This window comes from Hyla sarda, chromosome 7, assembly GCF_029499605.1.
Source record: "Hyla sarda isolate aHylSar1 chromosome 7, aHylSar1.hap1, whole genome shotgun sequence".
In the NCBI taxonomy this organism is placed as follows: Eukaryota; Metazoa; Chordata; class Amphibia; order Anura; family Hylidae; genus Hyla; species Hyla sarda.
This window is the reverse complement of record NC_079195.1, coordinates 94998668-95024660: the sequence shown is the minus strand read 5'-3', so window position 1 is coordinate 95024660 and position 25993 is coordinate 94998668. Positions and strand designations below refer to the sequence as shown.

General features: G+C 42.0%; 1 protein-coding gene across 2 annotated transcripts in view; it reads left to right on the top strand.

The window, feature by feature from the left end:
* Positions 1–25993, top strand: part of SGMS1 (sphingomyelin synthase 1) — a 286284-nt gene that overhangs the window by 114338 nt on the left and 145953 nt on the right. For both annotated transcript variants that reach the window (XM_056530042.1, XM_056530043.1), the window contains exon 3: positions 8452–8521. The gene's annotated coding sequence lies outside the window, so the exon portion shown is untranslated. The remainder of the gene's footprint in view (positions 1–8451; positions 8522–25993) is intronic.

The window sequence follows — 25993 nt, the reverse complement described above, 5'->3', positions numbered from 1 at the left end:
GGATAATGCCATTTTCACACGGGCATATTACGGATGCATTTTTGCTTTTGGATTGAGACTGTACGCTCAGGTCTGATGACCAAACAAACACCTGTCGCAGTCTGGGCCAGGACTTGTGCCTGGACTTGTGCCCATCCCCCCCCCCCAAACCACCTTCCCCACTGCTATCTCCAACCCACCACACTGGCATTCTGAACATAAATGTTGAGAAAGCCAAGGTGCCGGGCTGAAGATCAAGGGTGGTCCCAATGTCCAGACCCACCACAATCGGACGTCTTATCCCCTATCCAAAGGATAGATGTCTAGTGGCGGAGTACCCCTTTAAGCTTATATCAAATCCATCCATTTTTCTACTCTGCAGCATTACAAATGTCTATGCCACTGTTTTATCCCCGTATTTAAGAAGGAATAAATTAAACCTAAAGAGGCCAAAGGAGCGTGAAGGCGAGGACAAATAATTTCACTACATAAATGTTTTCTAAAGCAAACCCAGTCCTAAGACTTACTTTTCCGTGTTCTGCCAGCATCTGTGTTGACTTGGGCCTTCAGCTTCTTATAAAGTGTCCTGGAGTGATCTCTACAAGATCAGTCGGGACCACACAGCTGGACTATTTGTTTGGAGGGAAGGAATAGCCAGCAGTAGGGAGGTCATGGGAATTCTGGTTTGCTTAGCACAATGATTCTCTATTCGAGCCTCAGAACTGTGCGGCTTCAGATTATACGCCATGGTCTCTAATTGTGACATCTGTTTTCTTTTCTACTTTGTAATTTGACATGAATAAAATGACAGGTTTCAGAATAAGGCGTCTGTAGTACAATAACACCACATGGGAGAGACAACAACACTGTATTGGCTTCATACTATGTTTAGCAGACTGACTATTTATTTTGGGGTTAAAACTTAATTTGTAATTACACTCTTATTTTGGAAGACTTGACTGATTAGCCACTGGAACATTTAGGAAATTATATATATATATATATATATATATATATATATATATATAATATATATAATATATAATTTTTTTATTTATTTTTAACAAAAATGAAAATAAATAAAATATATGATTTGTTTTATTTTGCTAACTTATTTTTGAATTAACTAATTTATTTGTTGCAGTTAAAAGACAAAGTAAAAGGCAGAAAGTAAAAGGCATAAAGCTAGGTCTGTCGGTCTCTACTCTATTTATTTAAATTTATCTTTTTTATTGTTTTGAGAGCAAGATTCCTACCCAGAATATCCTTCCCCTACTTTTGCTTTTCATTTGGTTTAATTGTTTCATGTGTATTTTTATTTCTCCAGATTGCAGTGGTGCATTCTGGGAGGGATACTCTTTTGGACAGTTAAACCACAAAATTAGAGCAGCTGTCGCATGCAAAAAGTAGGAAGAAAACACTACCAGTAGATATATTGGGTTGGAATATTGCTATGATGAAGCTCTTACTGGTGTGTGCGGTCATATGATGATACACGATTAGTGCTCCCATTGCTGCTATATTGCTGCTGCTGCTTATATGGCTGCAGGGTGATAATATAGTGTACCTTAGTTGTTCTTAGGGCACATGTGGACAAAAAAAGCACCCACATTCGATGGCTAGTGGCAGCCAAATTTACCACAGTTTAACTGGCAAAATCGTGTGACATAGGCCACAGCATATGTGTTACGCCGAGCGCTCCGGGTCCCCGCTCCTCCCCGGAGCGCTCGCTTCACTCTCGCTACCGCAGCGCTCCGGGCAGCTCCACTGACCCGGTGCGCTGCGATACCGTCTCCAACCGGGATGCGATTCGCGATGCGGGTGGCGCCCGCTCGCGATGCGCATCCCGGCTCCCGTACCTGACTTGCTCTCCGTCTGTCCTGTCCCGGCGCGCGCGGCCCCGCTCCCTAGGGCGCGCGCGCGCCGGGTCTCTGCGATTTAAAGGGCCACTGCGCCGCTGATTGGCGCAGTGGTTCCAATTAGTGTCTTCACCTGTGCACTCCCTATTTATACCTCACTTCCCCTTCACTCCCTCGCCGGATCTTGTTGCCATTGTGCCAGTGAAAGCGTTCCCTTGTGTGTTCCTAGCCTGTGTTCCAGACCTTCTGCCGTTGCCCCTGACTACGATCCTTGCTGCCTGCCCCGACCTTCTGCTACGTCCGACCTTGCTTCTGTCTACTCCCTTGTACCGCGCCTATCTTCAGCAGCCAGAGAGGTTGAGCCGTTGCTAGTGGATACGACCTGGTCACTACCGCCGCAGCAAGACCATCCCGCTTTGCGGCGGGCTCTGGTGAAAACCAGTAGTGACTTAGAACCGGTCCACTAGCACGGTCCACGCCAATCCCTCTCTGGCACAGGGGATCCACCTCCTGCCAGCCGGCATCGTGACAATATGGGCATTGTGTCATCTCTGCATAAAGCAGCTGTATTTTTATTGTGCTTTTTTTCTAACAACAAAAATAAATAAATGCTAATACTGTATATAATTCCAAAAAGTATAGGGAGCCACGTTGCTATTCTCTCCAATTGGCTTAACTGGCATAACTAGTGGCAAGTCTGTGTAGCTGCACAGGGTTGACCAGAACAGTCACGCAGTCACTAGTAGGATCAGGTCATGGTGGCAGGCTTCGTTACCTAATAGAACTGTCAGTGCAATAGTTAATAAGTAAATAAACTAAATAAAACAGACATGTAATGATCATTTCTTCCATATTGTAATGTGTGTGTACAGTATAACGGTAAACAGGAGCACTCACTAGGGGAGATTCATCAAAACTTGTGCAAAGCAAATGTTGACCAGTTGTCCATAACAACCAATCACATTTTATTGTAATCCTGCCTGTGATTAAATTGTTTAAATGGGCGCTGTCAAACACCTTTTATATGTTGTACATCTTAGCAAAACATTAACCTTTCTAATATACTTAATAAGGACATTTTATTTCCTTTTTATAGAAATCATGACTTATAAAATCATGGCTTTATCCAAGCTGAAGCACAGGCATGAGTCCAGTAAGTGAGGATGGGCTATCAGACAGGAGAAAGAACAGAGGAGTCCTATCAGACAGGAGAGAGAGAGCAGAGGAGTGCTATCAAACAGGAGAGAGCACAGAGGAGTGCTATGACAGGAGAGAGCACAGAGGAGTGCTATGACAGGAGAGAGCACAGAGGAGTGCTATGACAGGAGAGAGCTCAGAGGAGTCCTATCGGACAGGAGAGAGCACAGAGGAGTTCTATCAGACAGGAGAGAGAGCACAGAGGAGTTCTATCGGACAGGAGAGAGAGCACAGAGGAGTGCTATCAGACAGGAGAAAGGACAGTGGAGTCCTATCAGAAAGGAGAGAGAGCACAGAGGAGTGCTATTAGACAGGAGAGCACAGAGGAGTCCTGTCTAATAGTACTCCTCTGTGCTCTCTAATATCTGATAGAAGAGAGCACAGAGGAGTCCTATCAGATAGGAGAGAGCACAGAGGAGTCCTATCAGACAGTGGAGAGCACAGCGGAGTACTATCAGACAGGATAGAGCACAGAGGAGTACTATCAGACAGGAGAGAGCACAGAGGAGTGCATGTCTGTGCTACAGCTTGGACAAAGCCATGATTTCTATATAAAGGAAATCTAATTTTCTTATTAAGTATATTAGAAAGGTTAATGTACTGCCAAGATGTACAACATACAAAAAGTTTTGTATCTGACAGTGCCCATTTAAATATTTTCTCTGCTTAAAAGTAAGAGACACCCTATCATGAGGTTTAGTGGTCAGAGTGAAAACTGCTAAATTTCGGGCAACATGAAAATAAATGAATAAATAAAAATTGCCAACATTTAAGAATAAATAAATATCTGTTTTTAAAAAAATAAATAAAAAAAAGTGATTTAAACACGTTTAAAGTTCACTTTCTGATGTAACAGAAAGAGAGGAAGTGCACAGGAAGAAGCTCAGTACACGACACACCTTATGTTAGTCATAGTACATTGTGCACGGTTCTCACTTTAAACAGGAATTGGAACCTCACGGGAAGTGTATAGAGTCACACAACCTCTACTAGTGTTTATGTACAGCAGACAGAAATATGTATGACTGCGAATATGAACATTGTCAACTGTTCTGCAGTGTAATAGAGAGTGTTTCCACACACCAATACTCTGCAAGGACCAAGAGGTCGTATTCACATTCCTGAGAATACACTGGCAATGTGTGTGTGTGTGTTTGCAGAATTTTCTTTTTTATTCTTCCTCTCCCTATTAAGATAAATAGCATATTTAAATAAATATTGTAAATAAATATATATATACAGTGGGGCAAAAAAGTATTTAATCAGCCACCAATTGTGCAAGTTTTCACTCTTAAAAAGATGAGAGAGGCTGATTGTCTGATTTTTAAAGAATTTATTTGCAAATTATGGTGGAGAATAAGTATTTAGTCAATAACAAAAGTACATCTCAAAACTTTGTTGTAAAACCTTTGTTGGCAGTGACGGAGGTCAAACATTTTCTGTAAGTCTTCACAAGGTTTTCACACACTGTTGCTGGTATTTTGGCCCATTCCTCCATACAGATCTCCTCTAGAGCAGTGATGTTTTTGGGCAGTCGCTGGGCAACACGGACTTTCAACTCCCTCCAAAGTTTTTTTTATGGGTTGAGATCTGGAGACTGGCTAGGCCACTCCAGGACATTGAAATGCTTCTTACGAAGCCACTCCTTCGTTGCCGGGTGGTGTGTTTGGGATTATTGTCATGCTGAAAGATCTAGCCACGTTTCATCTTCAATGCCCTTGCTGATGGAAAGAGATTTTGACTCAAAATCTCATCATACATGGCCCCATTCATTCCTTCCTTTACACGGATCAGTTGTCCTGGTCCCTTAGCAGAAAAACAGCCCCAGAGCATTATGTTTCCACCCCCATGCTTCACAGTAGGTATGGTGTCCTTTGGGCCTTTGGGTGCAACTCAGCATTCTTTCTCCTCCAAACACGACGAGTTGTGTTTTTTTTTTTAACCAAAAAGTTCTACTTTTGGTTTCATCTGACCATATGACATTCTCCCAATCCTCTTCTGGATAATTAAAATGCTCTCTAGTAAACTTCAGATGGGCCCAGACATGTACTGGCTTAAGCAGGGGGAAACGTTTAGCACTGCATAATTTGAGTCCCTTGCGGTGTAGTGTGTTACTTTGGTCCCAGCTCTCTGCAGGTCATTCACTAGGTCCCCCCATGTGGTTCTGGGATTTTTGCTCACCGTTCTTGTGATCATTTTAACACTACAGGGTGAGATCTTGCGTGGAGCCCCAGATAGAGGGAGATTATCAGTGGTCTTGTATGTCTTCCATTTTCTAATAATTGCTCCCACAGTTGATTTCTACACACCAAGCCGCTTGCCTATTGCAGATTCAGTCTTCCAAGCCTGGTGCAGATCTGCAATTTTGTTTCTGGTGTCCTTCGACAGCTCTTTGGTCTTGGCCATAGTGGAGTTTGGAGTGTGACCGAGGTTGTGGATAGGTGTCTTTTATACTGATAAGTTCAAACAGGTGCCATTAATACAGGTAAGGAGTGGAGGACAGAGGAGACTCTTAAAGGGGTTATCAACCATAAGGTGATTTTAGTACGTACCTGGCAGACACTAATGGACATGCTTAGGAAGGATCTGTGCTTGTCTTGGGGCTAAATGGCTATGTTGTGAGATTACCTTAACACTGTGGCTAGCTTTTTGTAAACTGGTATTTCCTGTTTGTCTTTTCTTTTTTTTTTACTACAAATCCCAGAATTACATCTTCCTCGATCCCACACATTGAAAATATCGAAAATGAAAATAATAGGCTTCTCATCTTTTTAAGTGGGAGAACTTGCACAATTGGTGGCCGACTAAATACTTTTTTGCCCCACTGTATAGATGTAAAGCTCTTCTGGGAGATGCAACCAAACCCACAATGACATGTTACTCTATGAACAATACTGTATAACCACAATACACATTAGGTAGCAATTAAGCCAGCAGCTTCTAGTCCTTCCTTTTTACCACTAACCTGCATGCCGCACACAGGTTACCCTTATATGTTATTTTATCCTCTTGAGGACACAGCTATATCTTTTCCTTTTGCATTTTAATTTTCTCCTCCTCGCCTTTCAATAATAAAATAACTTTTCCACACAAGGTCATATGAGGGTTTGTTTTATGTAGGGCCAATTGTATTTTGTAAGAACAGCCCAATTTTACCACAAAATCTATGACACAATACTATTTGTGTGGGGGAAAAAAATGTTTTGCACATTTTGGGGGGAGTTTTACTTCTTCATAGTGCACTTATTGGTAAAAATGACATGCTACCTTTTTGTTGGTCAGTACAATTACAGCAATACTCAATTTATACAAGTTTTGTTTTAATTTACTACTGTTTAATTCTAATGTTTTAGTAAAAAAAAAAAAAAATGCTTAAAATAGTTTACACCATTCACCATGCGGGATCATAAACATTATAACATGTAGTTCTGACAAGTCCACACATGTTGATACCAAGTATGATTGGTTTGCTCTTTTTATTTAAATTTATTTTATTAAATTGAAGAGGGTGATTTAAATTTAGGGGAAGGGCAATTTATATATTTTTTTAACTTTTTTTTTTTATTACACATTTTCAGTCCCCATAGGGGACTATTACACGCGATCTTTCGATTGCTAATACTGTTCAGTGCTATGCCATTGTATAGCATTGATCAGTGTTATCTGCTCTCTGCTTATACAGCCTGCCTACTGAATAGTGATGATTGGACGGAACAAAGGAGGGTAAGTGACCTGTGGTCCTTATCTTAACTGATTGGGACCCCATGATCACACTGACAAGGTCCCGTTTAGCCCCTTTTAAGGACCAACACCAATATTTTACACTTTTATATGCCCCACTCAACTTTGATAGTGGTATCTATATCACTAATACCAGACATCAGCGTACTTGCTGATGCCCGGCATAAACGGTGAGTCCTGGCTGCCTATAGCTTAGCTCTTGAGCTGGCTTCAAAGTCCACTTTATGTACATCCTGTGTCTTTATCGGGCCCACAAAGTTGGAACTCACAATCCCTTTCTCATTGGCACATTGCAGTCAGGCAGGTAAATGTTCTCCAGGTGTCCAACAAACCCAGACTTGTCCTTCAGACTGCCAGATAGAGAAGGTGATTCATAGCTCCACAGAACATCTTTTAATTGTTCCAGACTCCAGTGGTGGCATGCTTTACACCAGCCCATCAGATGCTTGGCATCATACCCATGCCATAAAGCTCCCAGCACACCGCTTTTCTGCTGGTTTTAATGCTAGACAAGTTGAGTCATTGAAGCATTGGTGACTTTTATGCATTATGCAGTTTTAGCACTCTTTAAAGGGGTACTTTGGTGCTCAGTGTTGGGAACAAAATGTTCTGAACGCCTAGAGCCGGGGGGCTTGTGACAGCATGGCCACGCCCCCTCAATGCAAGTCTATGGGAGGGGCGTGGCCTGTTCCCTCCCATAGACTTGCATTGAGGGGGCAGGGAGTGACGTCACTTGGGGGGGGGGCATGACATCGCAAGCCTATCAGATTACCCTCAGTTGTACCTAACAGAAGTGGCAAGGGAAAAGTGGCTGCTAGCCATATCTAAAACACGAAAATGCTGTGTATAAAGTAGATGTTCTTAGAATATATCATAAAATCCTAGCAAACATTTGACTACCACAAAAAAAGGTGTTCAAAATGCAAAGAAAAATGGCTCTTGACCGCTTACTAGATTCCTAAGCATGGAAAATATAATTAATAAGTTACAGGTTGCTGAATCTGTTCCTAAAAACTGTATATCAATCTGCTCCTCCTGCTCTATAACCTGATAACAGTAGATTGGACTGCATTTTTATGGTGATAGTTTCCTTTTAAGCTAGTGTGACCAATGTCAAATATACCTTTTGGAGTTTAAAAAAAACAATGGTTGCCTATGATTTATATGATAACCCAATTTATCCATATCATGAAAAAGAAATACAACAAGTATTAAAGGTGGTACTCCGCTGCTATACAAGTTATCTATCCCCTTATCCAGTGGATAGGGGATAACGTCTGATCACGGTGGTCCGGCCACTGAGGACCCCTGCGATCTCCCTCGTGGCCCCTTAGTCATGCGGTGCACGGAGTGCCCCCCCATCACCCGGTGATTGGCGAGCACAGCCGCCACGCCCCCTCCATTCATGTCTATGGAAGGAGGCGTGACGGCTGTGTACTAACCCCTGGCAGTGGTGATACAATATCCACCGTCTAAGTGACAACCCCTGGCAGCAGTATTGGTTTTTACCTGATTTTACTGGAAACAAACTAACAGAAGGCTGACTCAAGGATTTATGTATGATATCTTTAATTTAAGGATGAAATGCTTTATAATGTGATTTGGTTACTTATAAGATTGTGTATATGCAGAACTTTTTTCTCAGTATTTAGCAGTTTTCTTTTTTTGTCTACAGTCCAGACATTGACCACGAGTGCAACATGGATTTTAAAAGAACCAGGTGCAGACCGTGAAAAACAATATATGTAAGTTTTCAGTATCTGTATATATCAAAAAGAACCTGTTCAATACTCTTTCTAGATAGAAAGTCATATTTTACTTTTCCCCCAGTACAAGGAACTTCCCTGCTATGGTTAAACAGGCAAAAATGATTAAAAAGGACCTGTGCCCAACTGTATAACCCCGCCTATCACCTTATAGTCACTCCTATTATTAAAATTAAGTTCACACCCATCTGACTGATTCTCTGAATTGTCAGAAAAACTATAAACTCTCATATCTCCTGACTGGCAGAGTATATCGGGAAACTGAAAAGGTTTTTGATCAGGGCACCCTAAGTTATCTAATTACAGTAAAATCGAAATTTGTTTTTGGAACTATGCAAATATCATTAAAGAGTACCTGTCATCAAACCATATTTTCTAAACTAACTCAGATTATATTCCCTAACTACTCCTAACACCCCTCCTGCCCTTTAAAACATTTTCTGAGCTTTAAAAAGCTATGTATCATACCTTTCCCCTTGCTCACATTGTGTGAGCTCTCGGCAGGAGAAAGTGGGTGTTCTCTAGCAGACGCAACATCACTGAAACCTGCTAGAGCTGTGCCTCACCATGCTATGCACACACTTCCTGAGTTTTGTCTCCTGCCAGGCCGGAGGAGAGACCAAACTAACCTTTTGACCTGCGCAGAGAAGAGAGCCACCTAGTGGCCATTTTTTCAGTCACATTAAAAACATATAAAGGTTGAGAATTTTAACAGCAAAAAAATAGCAAAGTGTCTTATAATTACATAAGAAACAACATATTAAAAGTTTAGTTTGGTGACAGGTACTCTTTAAGATATTAAAGGGGTACTTCGGTAGAATTTTTTATTTTTTTTAATCAACTGGTGCCAGAAAAAATCTTAATCCTTACAGCACTTATTAGCTGCTGAATACTACAGAGGAAATTCTTTTTTCTTTTTGGGACACAGCTCTCTGCTGACATCATGACCACAGTGCTCTCTGCTGACATCTCTCTCCATTTTAGGAACTGTCCAGAGTAGGAGAAAATCCCCATAGAAAACATATGCTGCTCTGGACAGTTCCTAAAATGGACAGAGATGTCAGCAGATAGCACTGTGGTCATGATGTCAGCAGAGAGCTCTGTGTTCCAAAAAGAAAAGAATTTCCTCTGTAGTATTCAGCAGCTAATAAGTACTGGAAGGATTAAGATTTTTTAATGGAAATAATTTACAAATTGGAAGAGATATTAGAGAGGCTCTTATCTCCCAGACAACCTGTGACTCGGGCTGCCCAAATAACACCTGTACCCAAGGCGCCAAAAATTATACAAAATATATAGAAAAATTGGGGCTCAGAGTCATGAATATTTGATACAAATTAATAATAATAATAATAATAATAATAATAATAATAAGATATTCGTAATATTTGTGTCTTTTGACCCACAGGGCCCTTGTGGGTCAGCAGAAATACACTGATATATTAAATAGTCTGTACATTAAATATTCAATGCATAAAATATGGCAAATATTATTTAAAACTAATAAAATACATAAAATGAGAAAACGTTAAAAGTTAAAACGTTAAGTGTCCACAGAGTCTGTAGAAATAATGCAGGTAGATAATGTGAATAAATATTTCAGTTGCAGCAATAAATCCAGATGATTTAACTTCAATTATGGTGTCTGTAGATATTGTCTCTAACGGATCCAGCGATTGATACAATAGTAACCGGGCAACAGATAAAACAATTTGTTACCTTATATGAGGTTGGGATTCTAGTTCTCTGCACCGCGCGCTACTAGAGACTTGGCGGTCTCAAAAAACGTGCAGCGGCGGTAATTATTTTTGGTTGCTACTGGTTACAGTATTTGAAATGCAATATGGTAAAAGTTGGTACCTTTGTTGTATGCTGGGTTGGTCGCTGGATGGGTCCCGGTTTCCCAGGCAGTAACAGCGCTGCTAGAGACACGGCTGTCTCACAGGTATGCAGCGGAGATGGTGCTCACATGATAAATCATTTTTAGTTGGTACCTCTATTGTGTTGTCCTGATTGTCAGCCGGTCACAATCCCTGGGCAGAGGGTTCACTGTTAGAGACTTGGCCGTCTCAGTTCGTACAGCGGCAGCGGTGGGCTCGATCTGAGGGTACTGCAGCAGTTCTCCTGCAAGCAAGGAAAATGGAAAGCCAGTGATGTTCTCCTGGTGTGGATGGCCCGTAGTGTCCTGTGATGATTAGCAGGTGCGGTGGGTCTTTGTGTATCGCTGTATACTTGTGGGATTTTGGTGGATGACACTTAGGATAAATAGTAGTTTAATTTATCCTAAGTGTCATCCACCAAAATCCCACAAGTATACAGCGATACACAAAGACCCACGGCACCTGCTAATCATCACAGGACACTACGGGCCATCCACACCAGGAGAACATTGCTGGCTTTCCATTTTCCTTGCTTGCAGGTGAACTGCTGCAGTACCCTCAGATCGAGCCCACCGCTGCCGCTGTACGAACTGAGACGGCCAAGTCTCTAACAGTGAACCCTCTGCCCAGGGATTGTGACCGGCTGACAATCAGGACAACACAATAGAGGAACCAACTAAAAATGATTTATCATGTGAGAACCATCTCCGCTGCATACCTGTGAGACAGCCGTGTCTCTAGCAGCGCTGTTACTGCCTGGGAAACCGGGACCCATCCGGCAACCAACCCAGCATACAACAAAGGTACCAACTTTTCCCATATTGCATTTCAAATACTGTAACCAGTAGCAACCAAAAGTAATTACCGCCGCTGCACGTTTTTTGAGACCGCCAAGTCTCTAGTAGCGCGCGGTGCAGAGAACTAGAATCCCAACCTCATATAAGGTTACAAATTGTTTCTTCTGTTGCCCAGTTACTATTGTATCAATCGCTGGATCCGTTAGAGACAATATCTACAGACACCATAATTGAAGTTAAATCATCTGGATTTATTGCTGCAACTGAAATATTTATTCACATTATCTACCTGCATTATTTCTACAGACTGTGTGGACACTTAGCGAATAATTTAAACGTTTTCTCATTTTATGTATTTTATTAGTTTTAAATAATATTTGCCATATTTTATGCATTGAATATTTTATGTATAGACTATTTAATATATCAGTGTATTTCTGCTGACCCACAAGGGCCCTGTGGGTTAAAAGACACAAATATTCCGAATATCTTATTATCAATAAATTAATTTGTATCTAATATTCATGACTCTGAGCCCCAATTTTTCTATATATTTTGTATAATTTACAAATCTGTTTAAAGGGGTACTCCAGCGCTAAGACATCTTATTCCCTATCCAAAGGGGGGATAAGATGGCCGATCGCGGGGGTCCACCGCTGGGGACCCCCGTGATCTTCCGCGCCGCACCCCGTTAGAATCAGCCCCCGGAGCGTGCTTGCTCCAGGTCTGATTACTGGCGATCACGGGGACGGAGTATAGTGACATCATGCTCCGCCCCCTCAATGCAAGCCTATGGGAGAGGGCGTGCCAGCGGCGGGACCCCCACGATCAGGCATCTCATCCCCTATCCTTTGGATAGGGGATAAGATGTGTTAGCGCCGGAGTACCCCTTTAACTTTCCGACTCCAGTTGATTTAAAAAATAAATAAAAATAGTTTTCCTCCAGAGTGCCCTTTTAATGATCTAATCTAGTGATCCCCAACCATTGACTTTAGAGCCACATGTGGCTCTTGGGTCATTGGCATTTGACGTATGTAAATAATATTGTGCCCTAGTAGCAAGATGATTTAGGGTAAGATTTATGCACATCGTTTTCCTTTATAATACTTAGCGGCTCAGCACCACTTGTCACATCTGAAAGTGGCTACAAAAGATTGAGGACCTCTGGTCTAATCCATTGCTTCTCAAACTGTAAGGGAGTCTCCGGTTGTTGGTGAGGGGCAGCTGGGGAGGCAGATTTGACATAAGTGATCATATATTGCTCAGGTCTTTTTCTGGCTGCATCAGTCTCTTATTCTAATGCCATACTTGGTTCAAAGGCAAAAAAGTATAAACTGAGATAAATTCAACATTTTGTCATGGACTTTGACCAATGGTGAGGCCCAGACATCACTAAGAGGTTATGGTCTAGTCTAAGGGCTCTATTACACAAAGCGGTTATTGGTTGGTCAGGCCAACGTTACCCTGTACAATAGGGCCAGAAATCAGGTTTTCTCATTTGTAAGCTGATAAGGTCATTTTGATCTACTAAAAAAACCATTGGCTGCACATCTCCCCTTGTAAAGACTCTGTTAATGAGAGAGATCGGCATTGTTTACTGACCAGCTTGGGCTGTCTAATATGACCCTAAGTCATGGTCTTTGGCGTTTCTACTTTCACAATGGCCACTATAACATTTATAAAAGACTGGCAGTTCCTGTTTTTTTGCAGCTTATTTGTCAGTTTTGCGGTATAGACTGGTACAAGATAGGCCGAGGACAGAAATGTAAGCTCTATTGTACTACTGCAGAGCATTTGTAAGGTAAGATAGAAACACTGTGCTACAGATAAAGTCACTAGCAATCTCTAATATGTTCAGATGTTTAAGTGATCGATGGGGTCTGCCACAGATTTTCTGCAGCTGAAAATCTGCAGTGGAGAGCCCGCCCCTGTTAACACTCACAGTGGAAAACAGCTATTGAAACTAAATCTGCTTCATGTAAACAAACCTTTAGGGTAGGAACACACGTTGTAGATACGCTGAAGATTTTCTGTGGCAAAATTTTTTTCCAGAAGCAGAAGTACATCCAACTGGAAGGGGATATACAAGTCCTATCCCTCTTCCAGTTTGATCTATTTCTGCCTTTGACACAGCACATCTGCAACATGTGTTTCTACCCATAGGATACGTTCACCCCTTTGTATTTTGTTGCAGATTTTCCGCAGCGAAGTTTGCTACCTGTTGTCTTCAATAGGAAAATCTGCAGCAAATATATGTACATGTGAACATACCCTGTGTACTGAATTGTTGCCACATATATTTTTTTATATATTCTATAATAATATTATAGAATCCATTAAAAGCTGTAGCATAAATATGGGGGAGATTCATTAAAACTTACGTAAAGGAAGAGTGGTGCAGTTGCCCTTATCTACCAATCAGATTGCTGCTTTTATTATTCATAGGCCATTTTAATATGAAAGATGGGCAACTGCTTCATTCTTCCTCTACACCGGGTTTGATAAATCACCATTTAACTAATATACACTGCATTAGAAGTCTTATTGTGTTCATGTGTTGTTGTTGTTTCTTCCATTTGTAGTCAGGGTGTTGACTCTTGCTGCTGGGCTTTTTTGACCTTTTAAAAGTTCAGTGCGATTTGTGCTAAAGCCGTTTCTCCCTATGACGTCTTTATAGCTGTTGTTTAGGGCAATAAGTCAATCATTTGGTTTGTATGGGGATAATAATATGTTGTATGATGTCTTGTTAGGTTTCATTGCTGCTTTTATTTCTTGGCCTCTGTAATATTTCTAACTGCCTGAAAATTGTCTTATTGGCTTTTCGATGTTTCATGTCACAAGGACTGGCTACAATGTGAGGTAGTAGAATGGTTTCCATTAGGTAATAGTTGTTTTTTTTTAAATTATGGTACGAATGGTACTCAGTAGTGTCACTACTAATATGTAAACTGGTTTATTTTTTAAATTTTTTTGGTGCTGGTTTGACTTCAATCTGAAAACCTGAGTAATTTGAGACAGGCTGGTAGGACTAGCCTACCTGACAATGGCCATGTAAGGCCTCATTCATTTAATGTTGTTACATTGCAGCCTTCCGGTGAAGGTATACTTCCAATTTAATCCCAACATGTACCTCTGACTAAAGACTAAAATGTGATGTAAATGGGGCCTAAGAGGTTAACAAAACACTTTCATATACCATATTAGGGAATAGAGGAAGAGGGTCATCTGTTAGGGCCCATGCACACGGAAGGACAATGAAAAGCTGCTGCACAGGAATGTAGGTCATAAGGAGATCTTCACACTGAGAAATTATCTTGCAGAATTTCTTCCGTGAATCCGTGCTACCCAAAATTGCCACTGAAATTTACCCCTGAAATTTGAAGCCTCATTGATTATTGGGCTTTTCTGGGTGGATTAGATGGAATAAAATTCTGGTTGGAAGTACTGCTGTGGAACCTCTTAGCAGCCCCCCGTTGAGATCAATGGGAGGCTGCTACAAGCCAAATCTGTTGGAACTTTCCTCTTGGAAATTCCAAGCAGAATGTCTGTAGTTTGGAGGAGCCCTTCCCTTGCAGAAAACTAGTTGATCTCTGAGGGACCCAACAGAGAGGACACTTTGTATATGGGAGGAAAAATATGGGAGGAAAAAAAAAAGGACCATCAGGCGCTGCTAGCTCAACCATCAGAGTCACAGAGTATCTTGTCATAGATGCCTGTATGGATCACTTTTATTGTAATAAAATTAAACGACTCGTTTCAGCATGCTGATCTGAGGAAGAGGGGGTTACCCTCGAAACGCGTCATCTATTTTATTTCATTTTATTTTGTTTTATTACAATAAAAGTGATCCATGCGTGGATCTTTAACAAGATATGCCTGGAATCGATGGTCCTTTTTTTCCCATATACTCTACATACTACTACAGGACACCTGCTGACCCCTGTAGACCTTCTGGCTGAGCAGCAAGCTACATCACTATACCTCAGCAGTAAGGTGATAGGCACTATTTTTACTGCTTCAAGGTTAGCAGCCACCTTTAAGGGACTTGATTTCCGGACTACGTTATAGCCACCGTACCATTGGGTAATACACGAGGCGCCGTACGCGGTCTTTGTTTCTTTCTACATTACCAATTTGTAATCTCGGAAAGACCCAGCAGAGAGGACAATTTGGAATCAGCTTATTGCCAAATGGCTCTTAACAGTTGTGATTGTTAAAAGAGGGGAACCCCTTCCAAGGGATGGATCAAAGCTAGTAAGAATGGTGGCATATTGTGCTTTTGGTTCTGACCTACAGAAAACCATTTATATATCAATCCCGTGCCCTCATTAATGGCAAAAAATTTTTTAACACAAGTGCAGGTTTCAACAGGCATTTGTATACTGGGATACAGACATGGGATCTCGGTCCACTAGTATTTAACATTCAGCCAATCAATGACAACTAAAAAACCCTCTAATAAACAATACACACCCTGTTGGCAGTTACATGATATAACATTAATAGGAAGCAAATGGACAGGTTTTCTTTCTTTCTTTCTTATTTTTTTTTAACAAAAGCATCTGTAAATGTCTTGTAAGGAAAGTCACCAGGGACATCTGTACTTTGTAAAAGAAGCAATTTTTTAACCCCTAGGGGAAATGGAGTAAATTACATTTTCACAGTCAGAAATTGCATCTTTTTAGTAGATACAGTCCGCACCAAAATCCACATAGGAAAGTCTGTCACGGCTGAATAGCCATGCTTTATACATCATAGGTGGCTGCTGATTTCCATCAGATGTCATGCTGCCGCCTAAAATGATACATCTACTTGGCCTGACCCACATAAGAGCTTTTTATTGCCACATTAAAATCAGTATACTATATTTAGATCCTCTGATAAGTGCTACTCTGACCGCATATTGGCCATACAAATAAGCTCATTTACATACAAGGAAATTATTTTTAAATGTATATTCTGCGCTACACCAAATGTTCCTTTTACTGTCAAAACATGGATTCACTTTTTTGTTTTCTCAATATGTGCATTTATATATTCACCAGTATCATTCTGTTAATTCCATTAAAAGATTTTGTGTTATGAAACTGCAATCTAGCATATATATAAAGTAAACCTGTCATCTTTCATGCTGCCTGAACCACAGGTTATTAGAGCTGCCCTTGGTGGCTTCCTCCTTGCTCTGCTGTCTTTGATTGATAGTATAGAAAGGGATCTATCCATCAAAGATAGTGGTGCAGGAAAAAGTTCTGCCCTCCCCTGATGACTTTGCAACTCAGGTAGCATAAATGTAATGGCCCGTTCACTTTAAAGGGGTACTCCACTGGCCAGCGTTAGGAAGTACATGTTCTGAACGATGTGTTCGCGCTGCGGGGGTCGGCCATGTGCCTCGTGACATCACGGCCTTGTCCAGTCAATGCAAGTCTATGGGAGGGGGCGTGACGGCCGTCACGCCCCCTCCCATAGACTTGCATTGAGGGGGCATGGCTGTAATGTCACGAGGGGCGTGGCCGACCCCCGCAGCATAAAAACAGCATTCGGAACATTTACTTCCAAACGCTGGCCAGTGGAGTACCCCTTTAATGCACAAGTCCAAAGATGGGAACCTGCACAATCCTCAGTTCCAGCATGGGGAGACGCAGACCACGCTGGGCTGTACAGTTGCCAAAGTACTGAGGTCAGCAAAGTTCCATGCACAAGTCTCTCTTATCAGAGTAAATGCTTGTGTGCAGAACTTTGCAGAGCGTGGTACGGTTGTCTCGCCAACTGTATCGCCCAGTGTGGTGTGGGTCTCCCCATGCTGCAACAAAAAATCGCGCATGCTCACAACTGTGAACTTGCTCTTCAAGATACCCACTAAGGGTCATATTTGATGCACAGGATTGAAAGCTGCAGATTTTAAGCTGTATACAGTCATTTAGTTTACCTTGAACTCTGCAGCATAAAATTTGCAGCTTCAAATCTTGCGCAATAAAAATATATGTGCAGGATACTGTACCTGAATAAACCTTAACAGTAAGAGGGAGTTTTTCATAACATTTTACCCTATAAAGCCATGACCATTGTTGGATAGGTCACATAAAAACAAGTTAATCATACCTCTGTATCCACATTGGATAATGTGACAAAATGAATGTTTGGAGCTATCCGATCGCTGTGAACCCAATCATTGGTATAAATGAGCTTGTGTTTATTTGACATATCCAGCAATGGCCTTGGTTTAATAGGGTTAAGTAACTAGCAGAACGCCTCCTATAGAGCTATTACAACCTTCCTTTGCATTGTTATACGACAGCATTCAACCGACCAGGAAATTTGGAGATATTGTTAGGAATGCCTGTCCGCATTGCCAATCGGCATGGCCAAGGGAAAGTGACAGCACCTCATAAGGCTTCTCCAACATAGCCATAGACTTAACAGGGAACTCTGGTACATAAGTTCTTATCCTCTAAGCACAGGATAGGGGATATAATTTCAAAGGTATATTGGCACTATTGTTATAAAGTACTGCGATTCCTCTATCACAGCGGGAGACTGAAGTCCTGAGTGTGCTGGTCTGGCGGTGCTGGGAACCAGAAAGAGCGAAGTCACTAAATACAAATAGCATAGAAGAGACACTGTTACTTGCACTCACCACTAGCTTCAGATGGCCGACTCCGCTTCAACTGCTCACACGGACATCACCGGTTCCAGACCTGATGCAGGGCGCTCTGTGGCGACTTCCGGCAGTTTCACGCTGTGTGCAGGAAGAAGCGCACACAGCGCAAAACGCCGGCAGTCTCCTCTGAGCGCCCTGCATCAGGTCTGGAACCGGTGATTTCCGTGCAAGTCTCTTCTATGCTAACAGGAGGGGATAGTTGTCTGATATCAGGGAGTCTGACCGCTGGGACCCCGTGATCTCCTGCCCTGCAGAAGATACATGAGCGCTGGATCTCCAGCTCTCCCATAATAGATACATGGAGGAGGAGTGTCGGAGGTCGCTCTGTGCATGAGGAGAGCCGGGTGCCAGCCAGTAGATTGCAGGGGTCCTAGTGGTTGGATTCCCCACGATCAGAAACCTATCCGTAATCCTGTGGCTAGGGGATAAGAACTTATGTACCAGAGTTCCTGTTTATGTGATACAATTCTGAATCCATGCAGTAACCATTAGATGGTGCTTAGGAGCTCACTGAAGACCCATCTATTATTGGGTTTTGACAGAAGCAATTAATAGGTTTGGTAGTAGGCTTTGCACCTCAGCAGTCCTGACTCATGATCTGTATTACTTGTTTGTGTCCGTTGATGTGTCATACAGGTAGTCACTGGTGCATTTCATTCCTTGCTTGTAAAGAACTGAGGCCTCTGAAGAAAGGCACCGCAGCTTTTAGCTTCATGGACTGTGAATATGCATTAAACACTAGTCTGGGATTGTAGTTAGTCTTCAGGTGGGTATAGCTTCAGTTGGATATACACATTATTAGGGTTACAGTCTTTTTGGTTGGCCTAATACATGCATGTAAGTATGTAGGGACTTTGAAATGCAGACCAGAATTTCAGCTCCTCGTTCTAAATGCTTATTATCTGGGCATGGCTTATAAGCTTTTCATTCCTTAGATGTTTTGCATATTATAACACAAAAGGTATGAGGAAAAGACTTGACCCTGATTTAAACCTTTTGCTTCCTCTTTGGATCTATAGTGTTAGTATATGTAGCAGATCTCAATACTACAGTGTAAACCATGATGCTATATTTTTTTCCCAAAACTTATTTTCATATTTTGGGTACATCATGAAAATTTCCAAATATTTTTGGCTGCAGGATTTTTTTTGTAACCCATACATAGATTTAAAGCTGCTATCATCTGTTACTAAATGGTTGGGAATGGTTGGTGACATTAAGGTGCAAGAGATTAGCACTGTAGAACCAGTCACAAAGTTCCAAAATAGCGGTCAGAGACAGGGGCATGAAGGTAAAACAGGGTTTCTCCTGTCTTTTTGTTTAGTAACAAAACAAAAATAGCCTTTACACTCAAGAATTAACACAAAAGTAAATCCTGCTTGTCCAGTGCTAACTATACAGATCTCTTCCCTGTCTATACAGGTGGCTTACTACCAGCCACCTAACAAAGTAGACAAATGTGTTACTCACATAAGTAACAAAGTATCCTTTTGTAGATGCAAACTGCCATATTCAAACTCTTATTAGTGGTTCAAGTTCCTCACATCCTTACTCACAGACTGTCACCTAGTTTTACAGCCCAGTGATGAGCTGTCTTCAGCACCTGTGCAGATCTGGACTAGTCCAAAAACCTGGAGTGGCCAAGGAAGGGATTGAAAGGCCCCACTACTAACTTACCTTTCATCCCATAAATATACAGCCCGGTAACAGGGCTTACTTAAGTCTCTAGCTATCTACTGTAAGTAGCACCAGGGATTTAACTATTTCTGAATTTCCGATATCTCACGCAACTTTTCCTGGATGAGATATGTGCTTCCTGAAACCTGGTATTCGGATCAGAAGAGGACACAATAAAATTTAGGGAAGTACTCCCGCGCTGCTGAATCTCCAAGGATAGATATAAACTGCTGCTTTATGAAAATAAAATTTATTTAACCACACACTATGGATTTCAAGGCCGAGATGGCCTTTTCATCAGGCGTGCAATACATATAAAATTGCCAGTATATATAGGAAAAAAGGGAGGTGCAAAATGAGACAGAAACGGAAATGACAGGTGAAAAAATTGGGAGGAGTATAACTCACGGGAAGCTCCACGATACAAGTACATATAAAAACCGTTTCCAGTAAATAACAATAAAATACAGAATATCAAAATAGAAAAACATACAATTTCAAATAAATACATGTCATACCAAATGAAGTTATCTTACAGTCCCCTCGATCATTTCATTTAGCCCTTCTGGATTCAAGGTGTTAATTTTAAAAATCCAGAATGACTCCCGATTTATCAATTGTTGGAAACCATTAGAGGAATCCACTGGAATGGAGTCAATCACACACAAAGAAAGTCCATTCATATCGCCACCATGAACTAAAGTTGTGTGCCGCGATAAGCTATGAACCATGAATTTATTGTTAACATTATAAAGATGTTTGTTGATTCTTGCACACAAGGTCTGTATGGTGCGGCCAACATATTGGATAACGCATTTACATGTTATTAAATAGACCACGTAAGACGATGAACAGTCAGCATATGTTTTTATTGTAAAATTCTCGCCTGTAGATTTAGAAATAAAACTGACTGTTCCGCCTTTCGGTATCCAAGAGCAACAAAGACATCTAGGATTTTTACATGCAAAAGTGCCTACCCTAATGACATTTTTGCCAGAGCATTTAAATACTTTTTGTTCCAGATTTTTTTGTTGTTTTCTCATGCGACTGGGGGCGAGATGGTTCCGCAAAGTTTTCGTACGCCGAAATGTTAAGGCTGTTTTTTTTTTTTTTAGGTAATATTGACTTTAAAATGGGATCAAAAAGTACCGTATTTTTCACCCTATAAGACACACCGGCATATAAGACGCACCCAATTTTAAAGGTGCAAAATCTAGAAAAAAAAGATTCTGCACCCAACAGTGATCTTCAACCTGCGGACCTCCAGATGTTGCAAAACTACAACTCCCAGCATGCCCGGACAGCCAACGGCTGTCCGGGCATGCTGGGAGTTGTAGTTTTGCAACATCTGAAGGTCCGCAGGTTGAAGACCACTGGATAGGAGGTAGTACTCATGTGTCCCCGTCGCTCTGGACCAGTCACCGCTGCCCTGGATGTCGCTCCATCGCTGTCGCCGCGTCCCCGTGGTGTCCCCGATGCTCCGGACGTCTTCTTCCCCGGGATCCACGCTCTCCGTCGCCGTCATCACGTTGCTACGCACGCCACTCCTATTGGATGACGGGACGGCGTGCACGACGACGTGATGACGTAGAAGGAGAGCGCCGCCATGCAGGGGATATCGGCACAGAGCAGACACCGAGGAGGCAGGTAAGGTCCCTCCCGGTGTCCTGTAAGCTGTTCGGGACGCTGCAATTTCGCCGCGGCGGTCCCGAACAGCCTGACTTTCACTTCAGACGTGGTGGTCAGCTTTGATCGCCGCGTCTGAAGGGTTAATACAGGGCATCACAGCGATCGGTGATATCCTGTATTAGCCGCGGGTCCCGGCCGTTGATGGCCGCAGGGACCGACCCGACCGCCCCCCCCCCCCCCCCAGTTTTGGGGAAGAAAAAGTGCGTCTTATACGGCGAAAAATACGGTAAAATAGGCCAGTGCTTGGACAGAATACAATGAATATTGCCATCCCGGCGTGGGAAGCCTGCTGCAGCCTGGAAGCATTACACGCGATCTCCTTATTGCCCTCTAAGCATTGTGCCTCGATGTTGCACAACTTCGAAAGGTGAGCACATTACTTACCTTCCCCTCTACATACTTATTGGTGGTCCTCAACATGGAAGCGCTCCTGTCTCCTTTTGTTTCCTTGAAACCTTGTATTGACATACGACAGGTACTTTGTGGAAATATAGCAATCTCCAATGACAGTCTCTTTTACTGTCTCACAAAGGGTTGCACTTTTAGATATTCTCTATTTTCACTACTTTTACAAATGTACCTATTGCTATTTGTAAGCATATTTAGAAATCTTCCAGTTAGCAAATAATATGGTCATGTCATGCATCTATTGTGTTAGTGGCATATGTGGGATGGGCCCAGTGAGTTAGTGATGTGTTTGGGATGTGCCCAATGTGTTAGTGGTGTGTGTGCAGGATGTGCCTAGTGTAGTTATGTGTACTGCGTGTGTCCATTGTGTCATTAATGCTAATGTGGTGTGCATTTAATATGTGAAGGGCATGACATCTACTGTATCTCTATCAAATTTTATCTTTTAATAATCTGTATAAACTATAGACAATTACATATGAGAAAGAACCCAGCCCTGCTAATGACTTACACTGCCCCTAGGAGTTTTTTCAACGCTCCCGACAGCTCACATGCCAGCAATAGACTGATTCAATGTATACAATGTAGAAATGAACTGCAGGGCACTCACCATAGGTTTATGAATTCTTCTTTATTCCATATTCTAGAAAGGGTGCATACAGACACAGGGACTGATGGACAAAGGTGCGGGGATGACTACACGGGCAATGGTGCTGTTTCGCGCTTGCTGGGCGAAACGACACAGTTGCCCGTGTAGTCATCCCCGCACCTTTGTCCATCAGTTTGCATGCTATTTGCTATGCGTGGTGAAGGGCCCACACACTTTTTGCACAGGGTCCCTTTACTGTCACCATCTACACATGCCCGAGTAGAGACTATCCACTGAGCAGGCATAAAAAGATAAAATATCCATTTACAGCAAGTTATAGAGGGGAGAAAGAATCCAAAATGTGCAGGTTAGACACAACATTTCCTGCTCTGCTGCATCCAATACACATTTACAGCTGCCTGCAAAGTGTTTTTCTCCTAATTTATTGGGCTCTGTCCTAGTGACAGAGAAGTCACTAAAACTGCTGTTCTCATATAGCTCTAGATCCATCCACTAAATGCCTGGATTTAGCAACCTCTTTCCCAGACTGCCAAACTTTGGGGCTGTATCAGTTTGCAGCATTTGCTATTGACCATTTGGCATATGGGGCAGCCCCCTCACTGGTCCCTTTTTGGCGCAGCTCACTAAAATCATCTGAAAGTAAAGTGACATCATCATTGGCACCTTAGAATAATTGGCACCCGCTAATAATTATTCTCATATTGAAGCTGTGATCAAGCGATGAAGCCTTTAAATGTGCTGTAAAGCCACACGTATGAATATAGTCATTCTCTGTAAATGGATTATTCTCTGCTAATGAGGAAAGCAGTAAAAGCCTCATGGAAAAGAAATATAAAAGTATCTAAAAGCCCATTTGGCATGCACTTTTGCCTGTGGTTTGTAGAGCGCAGAGGTGCGTTTTCCTGGGGCTGCCATTGATGAAGCCATTAGAACTTATTTAGTGACTGCTGCCGGTCACAGTGAGACTAGATCTTAGTTCCAGGATGACATCAGGGGACCATTTTCTAGATGCAGGGAACGCATTGCAGAATTCTGCATTTAAAGGACCCTGACAAGTGGCTTTATTATAGCGTCCTGTTACTTCCTTAAAGCACATTTTGCATAGGCTTAATGCAGAGGTGAATGCAATAAAAGCCTTCCTGAGGCTGGCCTTGTGATTAGTCAAGAGGGCTCTTGTCTAGTTAATAAGCATATAATGTTCCAAAACTTAAAGGGGTACTCCGGCCCTAGGCATCTTATCCCCTATCCAAAGGATCTCGGCTGTGGCACCCCAGACATCCAGTGCACAGAGCGAACTTCGCTCCATGCCGGAAGACTGGCGATGTGGGGCGGAGGCTCATGATGCAGCAGGGAGATCGCGGCGGGACCCCTGCAATTAGACATCTTATCCCCTATCCTTTGGATACCCTTAAAGGCCCGCTGAGAAGAGGACTAGAAAGAGGGAGCATTTAACAGATGCACGAGCAGTGAGCATCATGGACTAGTGGCAGATACATGAATATATAAATAGTAACTGCTGTATTCTGCATATTAAAGTCCAGATGAATATCACATTTTAACCAGTCTTTCTGGGCAGGACATGTTCATCTTAATCCAGAACACCAATGTAGCGTAACGCCCAGCTGTACAGCTTTGTTTTGTTCAGAGCTGTGATAGGATGTTCTTGCCCAATGCTATACCTCTGTATGCTCCTGATCGATATGGAAGAATACAGAAATTAGTTTCCTCTTGTATTTCACATGAATTGAGCAGAAAAAAGGGGCACCAGATGCCATATGTATGTATGTATGTATGTGTGTATGTGTGTGTGTATATATATATATATATATATATATATATATATATGGGCCTTATACTGGTAGAGAGAGGAGATGTTAATTTTTTCATCACATTTCAGATTTATTTGCTGCCCAGACATTTGTCATTGTTTAATGGGATGTACAATTTTGTGAGATACTTTTTGATTCAGTTCATCTTTGTTATTGTATAATGTGGCTGAATTGATAACATGCCGCTGTCATATAATTGGCTCACAGCTTGATAAACGTGTCGGGGAGCTCTTGTTACAAGCCCTGTCGTGGTGGAAGATGCACATTTTCAGAACAGTTTTTTTTTTCTTTCTGAGTGTAAGCAGTGTAAATCACCATCCACATTCCCAGAATGCATTGCTTTCCCTACCAATCCTGCCACTTTTCCTTCCAGAGCAATTGCAGAACCTCTCATTTCAGAGCAAATTATCAATCAGTGAGATTGCTGTATTTGCTATGCATTCCCTGTCTGCTCCTCTGCCCATACATTGTTCAGCACGAGGCAGCATGGTATAAAACACACCTCTTTGTCCCTAAATGTCTCAATAAAGATATACGAGTATATGGCAGGGAGATGGTGATGTAGGCTGGAAGGGCTGGTCAGAGGTAATGACATCACTCATTTGGGGGGGGGGGGGGGGGGGGGGCTAAAGCTCTGTGACAAAATCCAGCCACACCTCCTGAGACAGTAGAGGATGATGATGGGTCATCTTGGGAGAAATCTTTTATTTATAAAAAAAAATATTTTAAATGGAGATTTTGTGAAAAAAAATTCTGTTCTCTTTAGCTTTTTCAATATTCAGAGAGTATTATATTGCATCATATGTTAGGCTGGCTTCATTTCATGATTTAACCTTCCGATGCATAGATACGATTTCAGAAGCTCAAATCGCCTGAAATCGTATCTGTACAGGTGACAGGTACTGACAGATACCGAGCCATTAACTATTATGGGTCTGTGGACCCAATCGTAATCTGCTAGTGACTACGATCTGGTCCTTTTCTCAGCATGTCAGATTTTTGACACAGACTGAAAATCGTGGCAGACCACGATTTTCAGTCTGTGTCAAAAATCTGACATGCTGGGAAAATTACCAGATTGTAGTCACTAGCAGATTACGATTGGGTCCACAGACCCATAATAGTTAATGGCTCGGTATCTGTCAGTACCGGTCACCTGCACAGATACGATTTCAGGCGATTTGAGCTTCTGAAATCGTATCTGTGCAGCGGACACTCAAATCATGATGTGAGGCCAGCCTTACAATACATTTTAGGGCTCGTTCTCATGTGCACATTGCCCTTCTTAACATGCTAGTTAAAACATGGAAGGGAAAGTGATGCCAAAAAGGATCCCATTATTGTCAGTAAGGTTGTTCCCGCATCTGACCTGTCACTTGTAACACCAGACTGGTCCAGACACCAGTAAGAAGAACCAGCTTTTAACTTGTCATTACAAAGGACAATGCCAGATGATACTTTTTGCATCATTTATGACTTCAGGTGTGGTCAAGAATCTGATGCGCCAATATATGAAAACCCAAGTTTGCAACAAAATTTCACCTGAACTAGCTCACCGGTATAACCATGCAAAGTCCACTCACAGCACAGTGCCTATGTCTTGCCAAGACACTTGGAATACAATGCTTATTCCCATTGATATGATAGTCCTGTGTTCTTGCTGGCCTTTAGGAAGCGTTACACTGAGAGCCATCTATCTATGGATGAACTATTCCATTTCTGTTTTTGCTAGGCATAGGTTGTATTGCTTATGTCAATGTCCTGTTGCCGATGTTTTTGTTTCATGTGTTTTTGTTTATTTTACATTGACTTGGGGTCTTTGTGAGAAGAAGCAGCAGCACAATACCATGTTGATTCTTGTATCCACAAATAGCTTCTTTTATATAGACTTCAAAGGGTCTTA